The 20,227-nt window shown below is 32.2% G+C and overlaps 2 long non-coding RNA genes across 5 annotated transcripts in view; one reads left to right on the top strand and one right to left on the bottom strand.

Annotated features, from left to right (window-relative positions):
* LOC143232066 (uncharacterized) overlaps positions 1 to 20,227 on the bottom strand; it is a 146,981-nt gene that overhangs the window by 29,292 nt on the left and 97,462 nt on the right. Inside the window, exon 3 of one of the 2 annotated variants that reach the window (XR_013017362.1) lies at positions 6,277 to 6,925. The exons of the other annotated variant lie outside the window; for it this stretch is intronic. This is a non-coding gene — a long non-coding RNA (uncharacterized LOC143232066). Of the gene's footprint in view, positions 1 to 6,276; positions 6,926 to 20,227 lie in introns of those variants that run through there. 2 annotated transcript variants of the gene reach the window in all.
* Positions 1 to 20,227, top strand: part of LOC143232067 (uncharacterized) — a 65,315-nt gene that overhangs the window by 4,743 nt on the left and 40,345 nt on the right. For 2 of the 3 annotated variants that reach the window (XR_013017363.1, XR_013017365.1), the window contains exon 2: positions 4,673 to 4,766. This is a non-coding gene — a long non-coding RNA (uncharacterized LOC143232067). Of the gene's footprint in view, positions 1 to 4,672; positions 4,767 to 10,623; positions 12,284 to 20,227 lie in introns of those variants that run through there. The other variant, XR_013017364.1, reaches the window with a different exon arrangement.

Genomic DNA, 20,227 nt, shown 5'->3' with positions numbered 1-20,227 from the left:
TAAAGCTGTAACATGGGTGTTTGTGTTCACACCATCCAATGTTTCATGTGTTATGTTTCGTGAAATGGGAAAAAAATGCTTTAAACTAGTTAGTCAAGTTATGGCTCTGTATTGTCATTATACTTATTCAATAGTAGTTATCTACAGATGACAAACTATATTTCAAAGATACGTAAATGTTTATTTTGCCTGACAAACACAGTGTGGTATTATGCAGCACAAACCTTACAAAACATTATAGTAAAATTTGCTACCTGGCAATATGTTTCCCATTATAAATATTATATATATTTTATTGACTTTGTGTTCTAGAGTACAGTAAAGGTTTTGTTGTTGTTAAGCGCAAAACTATACAACGGGCTATATGTTCTGTGCTCACCACGTGTTCCGAAACCCTGTTTTTAGTGTTATTGTTTGTTTGTTTAAGATTTAAATGCTTAAGATTTATCTGGGTGTGCTTAACGTTTGGGACTGAGCTTCTGTGGTTCGCGTCCCTTTAGCTAAAATAAAAAAAAACAAAACCGCATTCTACACTTTAGGGCCATAGATGAGTTATAAAATTACTAGCCAAACCCAAATACTCAATCTTACAAGAGTATCCTTAGATTTGGCAGTGAGTAATGTTGACCAGTTTCCTTCCTTCTAATCTATTGCTTCAAAATTAAGGACGGTTAACAGATATAGACCTTGATTGGCTTTGCATGAAATCTAACAACTTAAAGTTAAGGGCTTTTAGGATAATATGTTTGTTTATTTTTATACTTTTATTCTGTAGCTTTTACTTTTGAATTAATTTATACTATCGATTGGTCACAGTGTAATAATTATTGGTGATTGAATTGATGAGTTATTAGTATAAGGTATAACTTAAAAACAATAAATATATAACCAACTTCAAATGTTACAATGTTTTTCAACATAGTTGAAACACATTAAGTAACTGTATTAAACTCCCCTTTTACATTTCACACATTTTCGTTTATTAATTTGCCATTAACTCTTGAATGTTAAGCAAAACCGTATATCAAAAGCCTTTTATAACAGTTACTCTTTGAATTTTTCTGTTGTAAAATGTAATAATACGTGTTCTGAAATTTTCAGCACTTAGATAACATATTTCATAATGATTTATATTATTAATGGATAGAATTTCAAATGAAACACTTCTTTCTCTGATTTTCGCTGCATATTTATACACGTATTTAAATATAATGTAAAGTTGCCTAACACATCTATTCAATGCTTTACATAAGCAGTCAGTTACAAAAGCAGGCTGACACTTAAGATCACGTGTTATAAAATATTTATTTACTTCTCTAGTTTATTCATTAGGTCATGAATCGACCTACATCTTAGAGTACTTTGAGAACGAGGTTTTTGGGAAGAGATTAGAGCAACTCCATGTGACGTCAGTGAGTCGCACAAAAGTGTGGGAATGTTGTGGCCTATTAAACTTATATGGTCAGGTCCCATTATTTTCTCTAACCCTTATTTTTAGGTCTAGTTAAACATGGGTATTAGCAGCACATAGTATTAGAGACGTTTATATGTAAACTATTTAAACAACCAGAATATAACTCTTTATTTAAAAGTTTGAAACCAAGTATTCAACGTATAAACAATACTTATCACGCCTTGTTAATTTTACAGCATTCGCAACGAAACAATAATTATCACGCCTTATCTCTACACTTTTTAACGTAGAGAAAATTCCTTATATAAGTTTACATATCAATTTACCCAGTATATGAGTTTTAAACAATAATTTATCACGCCTTGTTAACTTTACAACATTACTAAAAAAAGTATGCTGTAATTACGTAATAAACATTAAGTGACATGATACTTAAAGGGTTAAGCTTTCAAATGAGATAGCCTTGTACTCATACAACAGGGAGTTTTAGAGAATTCCAGGACAGCTGCTTCTTCACCGTAACAACCGTAATCCCAACTCGCCTGGGGTCGGCCGGTATTTGTATACGCTAAGACTTTTTATAGCCATGTGGCCAGCCCAGTCGACAACAACACAGGACAAGCATGTTAGGCTACGGAGATTCAAATTGCACCCTCAGATTGCGCGTCGAACGCCTTAATCACCAGAACATGCCAGACTCCAAAAACAGCTACTAATTTGCTTATTAAAAACAAACGATGATTCATAACTACTTTCCTCAAGGGATAGATAAGATTTAACGAGAATTTTTTCTAGAAAACTAATTTAATGTCAAATCCAAAAATGACAACAAAATACTTTTGTATAATATAAACAACATAAAAAGTGAAGAGACAATGTTATTACTGTTTATACTGTGTTTAATTTTGAAAATTTTATTGTTACTTACACTTTAACAGAGAAGCATGATTTATTTGGTTAAATTGATACAATAATTGGATATAGAAAAGGTTTAGTCAATGTCTGTAATTATGGTACAATATTTAAATACAGCTTTTTTTTTTAGAAAATGTTTCATACTTCATGGTGAAATTTCATTATATTTCATCACATAATAGAGAAAGGTTAGGTCTGATTTGGTGAATATAGAAATGGTATATTGTACCATGTAATAAAGCTAGATTAGGTCTATTTTGGAAAACTGTTAAGTTTCTTTTCATATAATAGAGCAAAATAGGTATATTTGTTTTAGTGTAAATCTACACAATAGACTATCTGCGCTTTGTTCACTGCTTAGAATTTAACTTTAGATTTTAATCTTACAAGTCATTAAACTAACCCTTAACCCACCGAAGAACTATAGAATGGTTAGGTCTTGCGAAAACTGAGAAAATGTTAAATTTCATTCTATAATACAAAAACGCTGGGTTTAGTGTGGTGAAACTTTCAAAATGTGAAATGTTATCAGAGAATATAGAAAGGTTGGTTTGTTTTCTAAACTAGCCATCCCTAATTTAGCAGCAATAGATTAGAAGAAAGGAAGCTAGTCAACACTGCCCATCGCCAGCTCTTGGACTATTTTTTTTACTAACGAAAAGTGGGACTGACCGTCACATTATAACGCCCCCACGGTTGAAAAGGCGAGCATGTTCGGTGACAGGGATTCAAACCCGCGACACGTAGATTGTGAATCGAGCGTTTCAAACATCAGGCCATATAAAAAGATTACGTCTATATTGGCTAAACTGACAACTTATAAATTTTATCATATAATGTAGTAAGCTTTGGTCTATCTGGATGTTCTGAAAATATGTTAAGTTTCAAAATACGATATAAAATAATAAGGTCTGACTTAGGGAAGCTGATAAACATTTAAAATGTTATTATATAGCCTTTAAAGCTAAACATTAATTGTTTGACTGTTTGCAACATCTTTCTACGTCTTGCAGTCTTGTTAATCTCAACCAATCGCATACCAGTGTATCCTTCCGCTAGTTTTTCATATTATCTTTATCACAGATATGCTTCTTGTAGTTGTTGTACCTAATGATGTTAACTTAAGCTGGTGACACGTTGTAACCATAGATATTCTGCATATGCAACAATGAACAAGTTTTAAGTGATAAAACTTTAAATTTATCTTATACTACAGAGAGATTAAATTTATTTTGGCGAGAGAAAAAAATGATGAATTTTTAGACTCGGTGAAACTGAAAAGACGTTATATTTCATTATACTGTTGAAAGGTTAGGTATATCTGGTGATAATGACAAAAGGTTAAGTTTCATTATGTAATATATAAGTATAGGGACTATCTTGGCGAAACAATCAATTTTAAATTTGATTACATTACGCCAACTGATAAAATATTAAAGTATATTATGCAATCGAAAAAACGTAGGACTGTTTTACTGTATATTGCGCAGTAATTTCTGTCGTGTGTGTTCATTAAAAGGATAGAACAGTTGACTGTACCACTCAATAAAAATAGAAAACGTTTGATTTGTCTTTATAAATTTCTTACTTCATTACATTTCACTCTTAGTATTTCCAGTTCAATGTTCCAAAATCGTGTCTAATATAAACATATGGAATTATACTGATCTGTTCGAAATATGAATAACGTACGAACACCAAAACTACTTTAGATGGATTAAATTATTAAACTAGATGTAACTTTTTATGTTTTCATTAAAAGAACGATTAAAGTTTTTATATGTGCAATTTTGTTTCTTTGATTCATGAAAAAAGGTATGCAGCTCTTTTACACATACACACACAAAACACAGATTTAAAGATTGCTCCATCATTATCAGAGTCTTGAAAGCTGGTTAAGTAAATATTAAAGAATATTTTTATAGATCAGACTTTTAAAGGAAGTAGCTATGTAAAGCTATTTTATTTCCCATTAGAGACAAGTGAAGGAACGAACTGGAAATCATACATGTTTTAAATATCCTGTTTATATTAGCATATTAGAAAAGGTTCCACACCAAAACAAGAAACTTTAATAAAACTCAAGTATTGATATATTTTTTAAAGATACAGTTGAACTTAGGTATTCAACTGTTTATTAGACATGTTAAGGTTTTGATTTACCTCAGAAATTAAAAAGTGTTCGTAATACTTTATGATAACAAAGAAAAATTGAGTTAAATTATGATACTTTGTTATTTTGATCAATACATGCTTAGAGCAGAATAAACATTTTGAAATTATTTTAACAGTGAGTATTCTATAGATTCTAAATAATTGTACTTTTTTGCATTCTTTCGATAGATATGAAATGAAGTTACTTCATAAAGGACACTCAATTATTGGAATGGATTCAGAGGAGGGCTAGTAGAACGACACTTGGGATGGAAAGATTATCGTAAGACGATAGATTAATGTCTCTATACTTGTTTCCTCATAAAAAGAGTTAGCTGATTTGATTGAAATGTTTAAAACTATTATTAGAATTGATAATGTTGTGGCCTCATTTTTTTTTCTTACTCAATGGTGAGAATGATAAAACTCAGGGACACATGTATACATTTAAGCAGAAAATAAATATTATTCAGCTAAGAAAGCTTTATTTTTCTAAAAAGATGGTCCTTTAGATGCAGTAGATACAGCTTATTCAAGGGAATTAAAGGAAAAGCTTGGTCAGTATTTGTATGATGAAGGATAGCTTTGAGGTGATTATTTAGTTTCATTTAATGAATAGGCCAAACGAGATAGTACGAAAGGTTCCTTGTTGTCCTTTAATGTTATTTTATGTTTGCGCTCCCGTCGACCATGACATTTTGCTATAAACGATTACAAGTACGATAAAAAGGTATAACTTGATCAAAACTGCTAAATAATGCAGCAAAATGTTTATGAATTATTATACTGTACTTAAAAAAAAATTATGTGCCTAGAGAGTTTTACTTTTAAATTAGCATTTTATGATTACTTGTGAGAATAAAAGAGAGTAAGGTTCTGAAGGTATTTATTTTTCAAGACCCCAGTACGAGATGTACGGTGAGTCAACAATTATTTAACAAAATTAAATCACTAAGGTCCAAGGTTCGAGTTCATTCAGTGAATAGAGCGCAGACTACCCACTGTATAGTTTTGTGCTAAAAATAAGCACACACTTGATGAACAGTGTTCTTACACATAACGAAATTAGGCCACGAAAAAAAATATTATATTCTATACCCAGTGTAATAAAATATCTCCAAACTCAGTTATGCAAAACTCACAACATTTTCAGAATTAAAGTATACGAGAGTTCAGTTTACTAAAATCGGCAGGTGCGATAATTTACATCCGTATCTTTGATTTATCTATGTACTATTTGTTTGCTGAATTAACCCCAACTCTTATAAAAATAAATACATTTCAAAATAACAAACACTGACTGAAAGACTATTTTTTACAGTATGTTTTAGAAAATATGAGAATAAAGTTCAATCTTTATTGATCACAACAATGTAAAGTAATGTGTATGTTTTGTATTTCTATTGCAAACAGTATTTGAAAATTAACATATTAAATCGTTGTTGGCTGACACTAAAATAATGTTCATGTTTTAAATTATTGCTATAGACAAGACTAAAAGCTATAAATAATAAAGCCCAGCATGGCCAGGTGGTTAAGGCACTCGACTCGTAATACGAGGGTCGCGGGTTGAAATCCCTGTCACACCAAACATGCTCGCCCTTTCAACCATGAGGCCTTATAAAGTTACGGCCAATCCCACTATTCGTTGGTAAAAAAGTAGCCCAAGAGTTGGCGATGGGTGGTGATGACTAGCTGACTTCCCTTTAGTCTTACACTGATAAATTAGGAACGGCTAGTGCAGATAGCCCTCGTGTAGCTTTGCGCGAAATTCAAAACAAATCAAACCTATAAAAAATAAATTAAATTTTATTTCATAAAGTCAATTTTCGTGAAAAGCCCCCTTGGTAGAACAGTGATAAGTTTATAGACTTACAATGCTAAACTCCGGGATTTTATACCAGGCATAACAGATACTTCAATATGGCTTTGCTAAAAAAACATAAAAAAAACTTTGCTCGGAATTTAAACTAACCATACAAAACAAAAGCCTATTTCAGTTCTTTCGTTAAATAATCTTAAGGAAGGAAACAAATCACAGCACGAAGTTTATCACAAATGAAAAACATATAAATGAAATCTTGTGTAATTTGATTTTTGTTTTCAAACAAATTTTCTTAAGTTAGTTACTTTCAGTTTTCAATGGTGTGCTTCGTAACTTTCTAATTATTTGTACACTATCTAGTCAGAAGGAGTAGGTGTGCTGTTTGTGGCTTCTGCTCATATCAATACAAGAAAAACCTATTTCGATGCAGTAAATAAGATAAGGAAACTTCGCGAAATTTTCTAATCAGGAAAATTAAAAAAGAAAACAGAGGAAAACGAAATTTTTTTTATACAATTCAGTAAATGAAACTTAGCACTAGAATTTCGGAGATATATGACTTCAAGGTAAAGTGGTCATGCATTCTTCTTACGTCGACTTATACTTGGATAGAGCACCTAAAATAGATAAAACATAACAGTGTGTAAAACATCCGCCGTATCTTTTGTTCAACCAATGCATAAAACTCAAATCATTAAATGATCAAAATCATTTTGATTAATCACCCTAGGTTCTTAAACTACAAACTTAGATAGATCTGGAAAATAAAAACTCCGAGACAGTGCTGTGCATGCAAAACGTAACGTAATTAAAATTTTGAATTTTTAAAATGAGTTGTGTGCACTACGTCTGATGTTTGTGTATCAACGACTAAAAATGTAAAATTGCGGATTTTCTTGAATTAATCTAATAATAGAGTAATCGAGAATTAGAAAAGAAAATAATACGAAAAGCGCCTAAAGAGCTGTTGATGCATGAAAAAAAAAATCGTTAATGGAACAATTAAACTAACAGTCAACATAGATAACTGGGAGTTAGTGATCAACTGATCAACAGGACAGATAATAATGTTTGGTAATTTTAAAGCATCTAGATATATTAGAATTGCTTAACCCTAAAGAAAATACATAAACATATTATATGACACAGAATATAACTTAGGATTTTTAACAGATTAGAAAACGTAACATAGAATGGAACAGAGGATTTTGATCAATTTGAAAAACGTGTCATAAAACAGAACTGAGAATTTCTTTCAGTTATAAAAATTAGTTGTAAATAACGATTTCAAAATTTATTATTTTCACATTGCTTACTCCTGAAAGGTTTTATTATACAGAACCTTCTGGCTTCTAGTTTAAAGTATTACCAACATGACTCAAATATACAGAGTTTTCTGGTTTCTAGTGTAAGGTACTACCCACATAACTCAAGTAAACAAAGTTTTCTGGCTTCTAATTATAGGTACTACCAACATGACTCAAGTATACACAGCTTTCTGGCTTCTAGTTTAAGGTATTACCAACATGATTTAAGCACTTTGGTACAAAGGAACCCCAAGTTATGAGTTCTTTACCATGATACTTAATTTAGGGGAATTTGGTACTACGATTTTATCATTCTCTTTGAAAGAAATATCAACAAGAAAAACAGGTTTCAACAACAGTTGTACTTGCCGTAAACTAACGTCTATATATAAGTACCTTTATCCGATTTAGTCTTTCAAAGCGTGAAGTTAAAATTATTCTTATGGTTGAAGCATTAGGTGGTCATTTTTCTTCAACTCTTTTATCAGCTTACAAATTAGTAATCTATACTTACCGAACAAACTGATGTATACCTATTGCTCAGACTAATCTAAACTTACCAAACCATGTATATTTATCACAATCAGTAATTTAAAGACTTACCACACAACGTACACTTACCAGTAATTTAACGATTTACCAAACTATGTGTGCTTGTTCAAACAATTAGTTTAACGACTTGTCAAACTAAATATGTATAGATACTTATCACAACTTCTACTTCAAAGGTTTATCAAACAATTTATATTTACCACAACCAGTAATTCAAGGCTTAGTAAACCCTGTATACTTATCGTAATCAGAAATGTAAAGACTTATTGAGCTACGTATTCTTATAACAACCTGTAAGTTAAATACTTAACAAAGTACGTATACTTATCACAAGCTTTCATTTAAATACTTGATAAACTACGTATACTTAACACAAGCTTCATTTAAATACTTGATAAACTACGTATACTTATCACAAGCTTTCATTTAAATACTTGATAAACTACGTATACTTAACACAAGCTATCATTTAAATACTTAACAAAGTACGTATACTTATCACAAGCTCTCATTTAAATACTTAATAAACTACGTATACTTAACACAAGCTTTCATTTAAATGCTTAACAAAATATATATACTTATCACAAGCTTTCATTTAAATATTTAATAAACTACATATACGTATCACAAGTTTTCATTTAAATACTTAACAAACTATGTACACTTACAAGAACTCGTAAGTTAAATACTTAACAAAGTACATATAATTATCACTAGGTGTCATTTAAATACTTAACAAACTACATATCACAAGCTTTCATTTAAATGCTTAATAAACTACATATACTTATCACAAGCTTTAATTTAAATACTTAACAAAGTACGTACACTTACAACAACTTTAAAGTTAAATACTTAACAAAGTACGTACACTTACAACAACTTTAAAGTTAAATACTTAACAAAGTACGTACACTTACAACAACTTTAAAGTTAAATACTTAACAAAGTACGTACACTTACAACAACTTTAAAGTTAAATACTTAACAAACTACATATACTTATCACAAGCTTTCATTTAAATACTTAATAAACTACGTATACTTATTACAAGCTTTCATTTAAAGACTTACCAAGCTATTTACTGTACGCTTTACCACCTAGAATAATAAACTGAACAATCCACTTCTTCCATATCAAGTAGTTTTAATTTACAAGACCGTTACACGAGTGTCGCAGACGAATTATTACTTAATATTATACCTGTATGTACAAACATATGACTCCATGGTACCTGTTATTAGTTAACTTTATCAAATAAATTGTATTCGAAAATTGAACTCAGAGAAAGAATAATGAACAGATCCTGTTCTGAAATACTAATATCAGTAGTATACATTTATATATATATATATTAGAGATTATAGAACTAATTCTCTCAGGACATTTAACTGTGTGCGTAGCAAATTGAGGAATATCAATCTAGTGTCAGTTGACTTTGAAAACTATTATTGGAAAGACTAATGCTTTTATATTTACGTCATTAACGTTGTAACACGATTTGTGAATTAATTACTTTGTTATATAAATCAGTCTCTATTTCACGGAACTATAGTAACTAACCGTTTCTAGTTCAGTAGTGTAAGACAAGTGGAAAGGCAGCTAGTCATTACCACCCACCTGGGGCTACTATTTTACCAATGAATAATGTGACTAACTGTCACGTTATAACGCCCCCACAGTTGAAAGGGCGGACATGTTTGATGTGATGGGGATTCGAACCAGCGACCCTCAGATTAGGAGTTGAATGTCCTAACCACTGGTCATGCCGGGACGAGCTATAACGCAAAATGGGAAGTAAAGTTCATTTATTACGTAATTTATAAAGCGAAGTTTAATAAGTATATTACAAGTTCTGAACTTTAATTGCTTTAAATTAAAATCTAAGATACAAATATAAATTAAGTATCTGTTTAATCTAATTGTGCAGTTTTATTAAAATACCTTATCTGGATAGGTCTTTCCATAATTGTTTCAATATGAATAGTAACTTCTTGTTTCTCAATTGAAGTTCAAAGTTATTATTAATTTTGTTACTTCTAACACTGAAGATTTTTTTTGAAATATATACATATAGTTTTGCAGCTAACAAGACACTTGTTTGCATCTCTCAGAATACAGCATTTTTAAGAATTGTTTTTAAAGTAATAGTTGGTTTGTTTTTCATTTTTGAATTTCGTGCAAAGCTACACAAGGGTTATCTGCGCTAGCTGTTCCTAATTTAGCAGTGTAAGACTAAAGGAAGATTCCCCGCCGCCAACTTTTGAGCTACTCTTTTACCAACGCCCCCCCACAGCTGAAAATAGGGCATGTTTGGTGTGACGGAGATTCGAACTCAGGACCCTCAGATCATGAGTCGAGCGTCCCTAACCACCTGGCCATGCTGGGCCTAAAGTAATAGTAGGACTTTACGTAATATTAACCTGTTTAAGCAATAACTATTTTTCCTTAGGGCGCGTTCTGTATAGACTACATCTGGAAGACAAAATAAAATTAGGGAAAATGACCTCTACAAAAAATACAGACTCAAACCCAAACTTGGTGGTTGGTTAATGAAGATTGTAATGGAGGTCTTAGATAAACCAAGTCACACACTTTCAACTTATGTTTCAGTCATTCTGGACAGCTGAATGCAAACTGTTTCCGAAATCAGACTAAGAGCAATAAACTATCGATTATGACTACAGTAGCACCTTGTTTGTTTTGTATTTCGCTCAAAGCTACACGGGAGCTATTTACGCTTAGTAGTACCTTGTTTGATTGTCTGTTTCTCAACATGGAATAGAAGAACAAACAATATCCTTTCTTTATATATCATAGACGATGATATATAAGTGATTAAATTTCCACACAAATAATTTTGTTTTCGTTGACGACACTTCAAGCAGAATATTTTGGAGGTGCACTATCATACCGTTTATCAAAATAACGAACACTGAAAAGTGCCCATGAACAACTAACCAGAATAAATAGCATAGCTCTAAAAAACATACAAGGGCTACTATATCAAAACACTCTGGAACCTGTGATATATGATAGTGCGATGACGTATGAATTGCACCGTTTGATGATCCTGCTTTGAGATTACACTGAGATAATTAGATTTACGACATGCGTATTTTTTATCAGTACATTTTCTCATCAACAACGCGTCTAGTCGTGCGTAAAAATATCATTATTTTAAATCACATTTTAAAGTAAATATCCACTAAACTTGAAAGGTAGCAGTAAAAGTTCAAAACTAACACTAAAAGAAACTGTTTAAATGGCTATTTATTAATTTACTTGTTTTTAGAGTATATTGTTAGTAACACGGAACCTTTAATGTTGTCTTAATCTACGTACGTACTTCAGTTGCTTTTGATTTGAAGTAACGACTCCACTTGCACCAATGTAATTGGTTGTTTATTTGCTAACGTTGAAAGAAAAGTACTTATAAACATATTTCGTATTATGGAATTAATCACGTAGTATATTTATTATTAGGTTATAAAATTATTACAATTTTCTTCTGTTAGAATTGTTTATGAATTTCGCGCAAAGCTACACGGAGATTATCTGCGCTAGTCATTCCTAATCTAGCAGTGTATGACTAGAGGAAAGGCAGCTAGTTATTACCACCCATTCCCAACTCTTGGGCTACAAATTTACCAATGAATAGTGAGATTGACAGTAACATTACGATGATCCCATGCCTGAAAGGGCGAAATGTTTGGTGTGATGGAGATTCCAACCCCAGACCTACACGTTACAAGTGGATTACCCTAACCACACAGCCATGCCAGTCCACCCTTTTGCTAAAAGTATCCTTACTATTAAAATAACGGTTAACGACGACGACATACTTTACTCTGACTTCAGTTTCACATATGTACATGTTTCAATGATAATAAGAAAGAAAGATAAATACGACAGATGCGCAAGTCGCATTCAGTACGAAGGTGTATTTTTTTCTTATTCTGTTATAGGTGTTGATACCAGTTTTCATGTTGTTTTTTAACCTTATTGGATACAATGTTTGCTCAGAGCAGTCAATTTAATCACATTCATGACTGCTCTATTAATTTAGGACCCAGGTTCTTCCATTTTAGAGTTATTTTAAGCCACACACATTCATCTGTAAAACACAATGAAAGGTAGAAAAAAACAAAATCATTTAATTGTTTGTTTTGTTGTTTTTTTTAATTTCGCGCAAAACTACTCGAGGGCTATTTGCGCTAGCCGTCCTTAATTTAGCAGTGTAAGACTAGAGGGAAGGCAGGTAGACATCACCACCCATCGCCGACTCTTGAACTACTCTTTACCGACGAATAGTAGGAATGGCCGTCACATTATCACGCCCCCACGGCTGAAAGAGCGAGCATGTTTGGTGCGACGGGGATTCGAACACGCGACTCTTGGATTGCGAGTCGAACGCCTTAATCCACCTGGCCATGCCGTGCCCGAAATCATTTAAATCATTAATGGCGGGCTTTGATGTTTTACGAGGACTACATTTCACTGTCACTTTCTTCAACAGTTTTCCATTGTACTTCATTTTATAGGAAGAGCTAATGTCTGAGAACACTGAAATAATTTATACATGTTTAAGTTTCAATAGTAGCTCTTGATATATCTTCAAATAAGCAAATACTCATTCTCACAACACGTGCTCGTCAAGTGCAATTAATAAGATATAAACTAATATTTTTCTAAATCAACATTCGGTTATATCAAAATCAAATAAATCACTCAACTTTAAATCATGTAAGAAGTATAACAATAATAATGCTAACATACAAAACGATATAACCTTAGCTGTGTTAAAGTGATGGGCGATTAACCTAAAGAGAGATGTGTTTTCTAGTGACAAGTCCCAAGTTTTCATTTTTTTTTTTCAGATAATGATTATAAAAAGAAAAAAATTAAAGTGTTGAAATAAATGTAATTAATAAATTAATATTTATTCTTAGCATACAAATTGGAAATGTCGTCCATAAACACTTTTTCATTTTAATTTCTATTTTGCCTTTCGAGTCTGTGTTTTTCTAATAGCAAAGTCACTTTAGACAATCGGGTCTGTGCTTACTAAGAAGAAACAAACGCCTTGTTTTAGCATTGAAAATCTGAGGACTTACCGCCCTCTCACCGGAGGCCTAGAGTAAACGAACTTGAAAAAATGATCAGAAATTTTAGCGCCCCCTCATTCCTTTCAAATTGTTTTTTGAAAGTTTTAAGACTTTTCATCAAATTGTTTTTAAGCAAATTATTTACAAATTTTAAAACCTTTGTCAAATCGTATTTGAAATCAAATTATTTATAAATTTTAAAATCTTCCGTTAAATCTTTTTTTTAATCAAATTATGTATACATTTTAAGACCTTTGTCAAATCGTATTTGAAATCAAATTATTTATAAATTTTAAAATCTTCCGTTAAATCTTTTTTTTAATCAAATTATGTATACATTTTAAGACCTTTCGTCAAATTGGTTTTTATCAAATTACTTAAATAAAACCTTTCGTCAAATCGTTTTTAATCTAATTATTTATAAATTTTAAGACCTGTCGTCAAATTGTTTAATTTTTATTTTTAAACTGTTTAAGTGTTAAGTTCAGAGAGAAATAATGAGAACATAACTTAAGGTCTTAAAATTTGTAAATAGTATGATAAAAATTAAGGAAGTATAAAGAATTAATTTGGATAAGAACAAACAGGCTGGAAAACCCAAACGAACAAAACCCTCTTTCATTATGTCTAATGTATTGCTTTGTTGTCTTCATAGAGGGCCTGATATGGCCTAGCGCGTTAAGGCGTGCGCTTCGTCATCTGAGGGTCGCGGATTCGCGCCCGAGTCGCGCCAAACATGCTCGCCCTCCCAGCCGTGGGGGCGTTATAATGTGACGGTCAATCCAACTTTTCGATAAAAAAGTAACGCAAGAGTTGGCGGTGGGTGGTGATGACTAGCTGCCTTCCTTCTAGTCTTACACTGCTAAATTAGGAACGGCTAGCACAGATAGCCCTCGTGTAGCTTTGTGCGAAATTCCAAAACAACAACAAAAAGTCTTCATAGATGTCCAATGAAACACAATCTCATCATAAAAATTGGGTAATGAAACGATCCATTTTTACACACATTGTTAAAGTAATTGTTTACACTTTCTTAAGTCTGTTTAATAATTGAATAGATTCAACAATAATTCAGTTATTATGACTCAATAATCAAAGAAAACAATTCTCTTTCATCATTGCATCCAATCTTGCTTGTGTTTTTTGTGTTCTTAGTTAAACTTTTCTAATGTTTAAACGCGCTTTTACACATTATAATTATTTTACGAAGAAGAACAGCTCAACATTTTTAATACATATTTTAATTATTAGCACAATGTGCTTATTAATGCACGTTAAATTATGTTCCCGTCGCTGCGTAAAATGCGTACTGAGGTTACTATTGAATAGTGCGGATTCCCCGCTTTGGACTATGAGCTTGGTATAGAATTTCATTTATATAAACGTTCCCCGAAGCTGTTTCAGCAGCTGCATTCAACAGCCTGAACAAAAGTTATTCTATGGTAATTTGTTCTCGACCTGAAGGGAAATCTTAGGCTTCATTGAATAACCAACTTTATAGATTTGTTTCATGGAAGGAAAAAAATATACTTGACTTTTCCCGTGACAAACTAGATTAACTGTAATTCTCCTGTTAGAAAACTTTGGATGTAATGAAAAAATTGCCCAATATTCTAACTAAAATTTCTAACAGGACATGTACATTAGCTGTTTCTATACTACTATATTTGCCATTAAACAAACCTTATTTTCAAACGTAACATTTTGCTATGAAGTGTTGCAGTTATATACCTCCAATAATGTTGTCTGATTTCATATTTACATAATAATTTTAAACAGATAATAAGTAAATCAAAAAAAGCTTTATGACAATAAAACTGTGGATTAAATTCGTTTTAATATAGTATTTGTATCATTAAATACAAAAGGTTTTTTCTTTGTTTAGATACTAAAAGAATATATGTGTAGCTTAACATAGAAGTCCTTCTCATAAACCCAGCGTGAAAAATGACGAGCATGTAAGTTATAAAACTCCAAACAATTATTATTGAGTATCAACTACGTGTAACTGTTCTGACGAGGATGAACAGTTGTTAACGGGTGCTAACTTTGTACGTGGCTGTACTAAGGGGGATATAGATACTGAATAGTATCAAATGAAGGTCAGAGCGTTTCAAAGTAAAAGTGTAGACCCGGAATAACGTCGTAAATCTTTCGAGTTGTTGCCAAGTTCCTTCTTCTTATTTTAAGAATATCTATATAAACTAAAAGAGATTCGCAAAGCATTTGTAGACAAATTAGTATCTTTATTGCACCAGTACGTTTATAAATACAGAATATGTTGAAAAATACAAAAGAAATGTAACCACAGATCCCGATAAACTTAATACCACCAATAAATAATTTATAACATTACTCTACGACCTAACTTTATACCTTTTCAAAAACTTTTGATGTACTTTTAATATGTTGTTATACAAAATGTATAATAAAGTATATTTACATGTGCCTTTTGTTCATATCCATTGTTTAGGAAACAATACTGTTTTTCTGTAATGTAAACAGTGAACCAACAAGTTGAAGTAAAACAGCAAAGTTAAAAGTGTATATGTAAATATATAAACAGAGAGAAAATAAACTCCCAAAGCAAATATTTTTTTCTAATAGAGACTTTGTTATTGCGTCGAAATGATTTGTTTGTTTGCTTAAAGTTAAGCATAAAACAACGCAATGGGCTATTTGTGCTCTGTGCAACTCCGGGTATCGAAAACCGGATTCACGCGTTTTATGTCCGCAGACATACCACTGTACCACTAGGGGGCGTATCAAATGAAGTAAAGAGAAAAGTCTTTTTTGCACGGGTTCAAATAACCAAGAAAAAATATTTGCACTTTTTACATAGAAAATGTATGTTTATTGATGGGAAGAAACCTCGCGAATTTACCAACATTTATAAAACCTGCAACTTTCTCATCGCAATAAAAATATGTAAGAATATGTGTAATTAAGGTATCTTTTAAATTCTAGAAGAAATGTGAAGAAATTAGAGTCTGAACAATTGGTAAAATCCCAAAAAATAAATATTTTTAAATAACTGCTTTCAATTATAAATATTGTCACAGCAACAAACAATTAATAAAACCAATACGAAATAAAGTCTATCTGGAGAGAGCATTGCCAACTGATTAAATGAAAATAAATGAAAACTGCATGCTCTTATATGAAACTATATAGACGGCCTGTTTGGTTGGTTGTTTTTTCATTTCGCGCAAAGCTACACGAGGGTTATTTGCCTCAGTCGTTTCTAATTTAGCAGTGTAAAACTAGCAGGAAGGCAGCTAGTCATCACCACCCATCGCCATCTCTTGGATTACTCTTTTACCGATGAATAATGGTATTGACTGTCACATTATAACGCATCCACGGTTGAAAGGACGATTATATTTGGTGTGATGGAGATTTGAATCCATAACTCTCAGATTACGAGTCGAGCGCCCTAACCACCTGATCATGCTGGACTTATAGACGACTTAATCTAGCTCCTTGTGTTCATAATAAAAGCTTACTTCCAAATAGATACTTCCAGTTAAACTTTGGAAGTTGTACCATGACGGTTAAATGTCAGTTTACTATTATAATCCTATAAATGATTTCTTTTTTCTGTGTGGAAACGAAAAACATTTTAACAAAGTAAGAAGTCATGTGTTAAATATATCTCCATGTATGCTCTTGTCTTTGTTTTTTTTACTAATTTGTAATATACCGATGGTATTTTCAACACTACCTCATGTGTTGTACCACCTGATCCAACATAAAGAGTCTAACGTGCTATAAGTTGCTCACAAAATATTTATCAAACTGATCAAGCTATAAACAGGATGTGAGCAGTATCTTCAGTCTTCAAATGAATCTCCTTTTGTGTAAGGTTCACTTTAAGACTATTGTCGGGGACCGAGAAAAATGTCTATCAAGCAATAGATACTTTGAGTAAAATATAACAGAGATATCAGTACTATAACTATTTTCATTTTCTGGGTATTTTGAAAAAGGGCAAGAAACAAGTTTCGCTTAAAGGGCAGAACGCTTTCGTTTGTTTGTTTCAAAGCAAAGCTACATTGGGCTATCTTCTGTGTCCACCGCAGGGAATGGAACTCCGTATTTTAAAATTGTAAATCTGTAAAATTAACGCTGTCCCACTGGGAGATCCAAGGTATTCGACTAACAACTTGTAAAGGCAATGTATACTCGATCACAATGGTCATTTTTTACAATTCTTGTACAGCCAAATCTATGTACCTAAATCAGATATGTCGTGGCGACACTCAAAAATAGGTTTGGTGGTGACAAGAAAAATTGTGATAATACTAGTAGCCTTTCGCCATATCACAAAATTAAGAACAAGATCTCCAACTTCAAAAAGGCATGGAAAAAAAAGTTGCGTAATTTTATTAGAGAATTATAAAACACCAATCAATTTGTTTGCGTGAACATTACTCCTAAGATGTTGCAGCCGCTCCAAAACCCCATGTCTCTTCGACTCCTCATAACTCGCGGCTGAAATATGTTGCCATCATATGAATTGGATTTTAGATATAATACATTTTGGACTTTCCAATGGTGCACACATCACCTCCCAACAAATAATTATCAGAATTCCTTATACCTTGCCCTGCCACTCTAAAACACCACTTCGCTTCTGGTTGAAGAAGAGATCTTGAGTTAAAATTATGAACCTGATAATCCGCTGTGTGATCTGAAACGCTTGTGAATTAACATATAGGAAAAGTGGCCTTATGTCTTTACAATTACTGACATTTCGCTTCAATATGGAGCAATAACATCCTGGCAATATTATCAATAAACTTCTGAGGCTCCCTCAATAACTATTCGGATAGAACCATTTCTACCGTCTAAAGGCACTTAATGTGTCTCTGAAGAACATCCCATACACAAATATCTGAATTGATGTCTAGTGAGTTTGCAGACCAATCTTCTAGAAGGAATGTGGAAACCTAATTTTTTAGGCGTTACCATCCATTAGGTTGAAACCAGTCTAATAGTACTAGTATTTGGTACTACAAAGTGTAATAATTTGTGGTCATACAACGCTTGTAATTCATGGTACAATTCTGTCGAATACAGAGGTCGATACGTTCGCCAAAATTTTTTCGTTCTTTTTACAACTTATTTTCCCTACCGGCTTAGGCATCACGTTCTTATATCAAAATGCGGCTGAATATATTTTCATACTCCTCTAACTGAGTAAGTTTCTGTTAAAAACGGCAAGGCGAAACGTTACTTATTTATGAGAGCGAATATTCCTTCACGCTCGTTGGTTCACTAACATGTTCTAGGCACCATTGCAGATGATCAGCGTTGTGTCTTTCTGTGAGTGATATGCGCCTCAATGAGCATCTGACATACCGATTGATATTACGAAATTTGTTTTTGTATCCCTGTGTACATTTACCAACGTCTAGCGGTTTCTGAGAACATCTGAGTAAGTTTCGGAGCAGATACGCCACGACTTCAGAAGAAGATAGAGAGAATCGACATATAACACTCGTCTACATGTGTTGTAAATGACAGTTTGTCTTGTCCAGATAGATGCTCGATCAATACGTCATTAATTTGGAAGCGATCACATTCTACCAACGAGCTTTTGAGATTTTTGTAGTCATCTTCACTAGTTTGCTTTGATTGGTCAGCTTTCATTTGTCCAATGATATTCTAAATGAGTGAGACGACACGTTGGTTTCTATAACATATAGCCGTGTTACATGAATATGTACTTCACAGTGTTATCGGAGATTAAACTGGGCGAGAGAATTCTTCTAATAATCAGTAGGTTAATTTTAAAAAAATAATTAACAATACATGATGTTAAAACTTTAAAAATAAATAATATAGTGAAAAACGTCTTTGTACTAATTATAGTGACTCAAATAAAATGGATAGAAATACATATTACCAACTTAATCCAGTTTACACCGAAACAATTATCGTTCAAGTAGTTTCATGGTATAAATAATCCCTCAACCACTGTTATGCGTTTACTGTCCCAGCTGGCCAGTACAAGGTGAAAGACCTCATCGACATTGGATATAATATATATAGTGTGGTGGACATTAATTTCTTTCAGAAGATTTTATCAATAACTGCTTCCCGATGGCACAGTGGTATGTCTGCGGACTCACACTCGTAAAACCGGGTTTCCATACCCGTGGTAAGCAGAGCACAGGTAGTCTGTTGTGTAGTTTTGTGCTCAATCTTAAACAAACAAACTTATTAACAACTTGATTTTGAAATAACACACCCGGTTATTAAATGTTGCAATTGGAAAACAATTAGGTAATTAAAAAACTAATTTCTCATATCAGCTTTGTTATGTCATGACCATACTTTAAATAATTGAGATTATCCATTTAGTTTATTTTTGCAGTATAGTTAGAATGATAAAAGTGTATATATATGTATTTTCAATTAAAAAGTCCTTAAATAAATTTCCATTTTAGTGTGCACTACGAAACAAAGACATCTAAGTACTATGTGTTGTATTTTTGTATATTTTCCCGGAGATCGAGCTGTAATTCTATTGTTTTAACAAAGTCATTCTCTGGCATACCTGAATATTATGAAGAATTGCCGTCACCTTTCAAAAACACTTTTAACCTAGAATATTTGAATAAATAAAACCAAAAATATTTAACCAAGAGATTATTTATTGATTTGTTTGTTTTTGGCACAATGCTACATAAAGGGTTGTATGAGCTTTGTTTACTGCGAGGAAATGAACCTCAGATTTTAGCATTATAATTTCTTGTAACATTCTGGTGAACTACTAGAAGACTTAACCGCAGTAATTTACACGAAATAGATTTATTAACAATTGTAGAACTGTGTTGTTTCTAACATAATATCTTTCATAAGCGCTTAAGAATGAATTGTTTTCATATACAAAAAAAGAACAGAAGTGTATGAACAATCATTCTTATACTTTCTTTGTAC

Source organism: Tachypleus tridentatus, chromosome 11, assembly GCF_004210375.1.
Source record: "Tachypleus tridentatus isolate NWPU-2018 chromosome 11, ASM421037v1, whole genome shotgun sequence".
Classification (NCBI taxonomy): domain Eukaryota; kingdom Metazoa; phylum Arthropoda; class Merostomata; order Xiphosura; family Limulidae; genus Tachypleus; species Tachypleus tridentatus.
The sequence above is the reverse complement of the archived record's forward strand: the minus strand, read 5'-3'. Positions and strand labels throughout refer to the sequence as shown.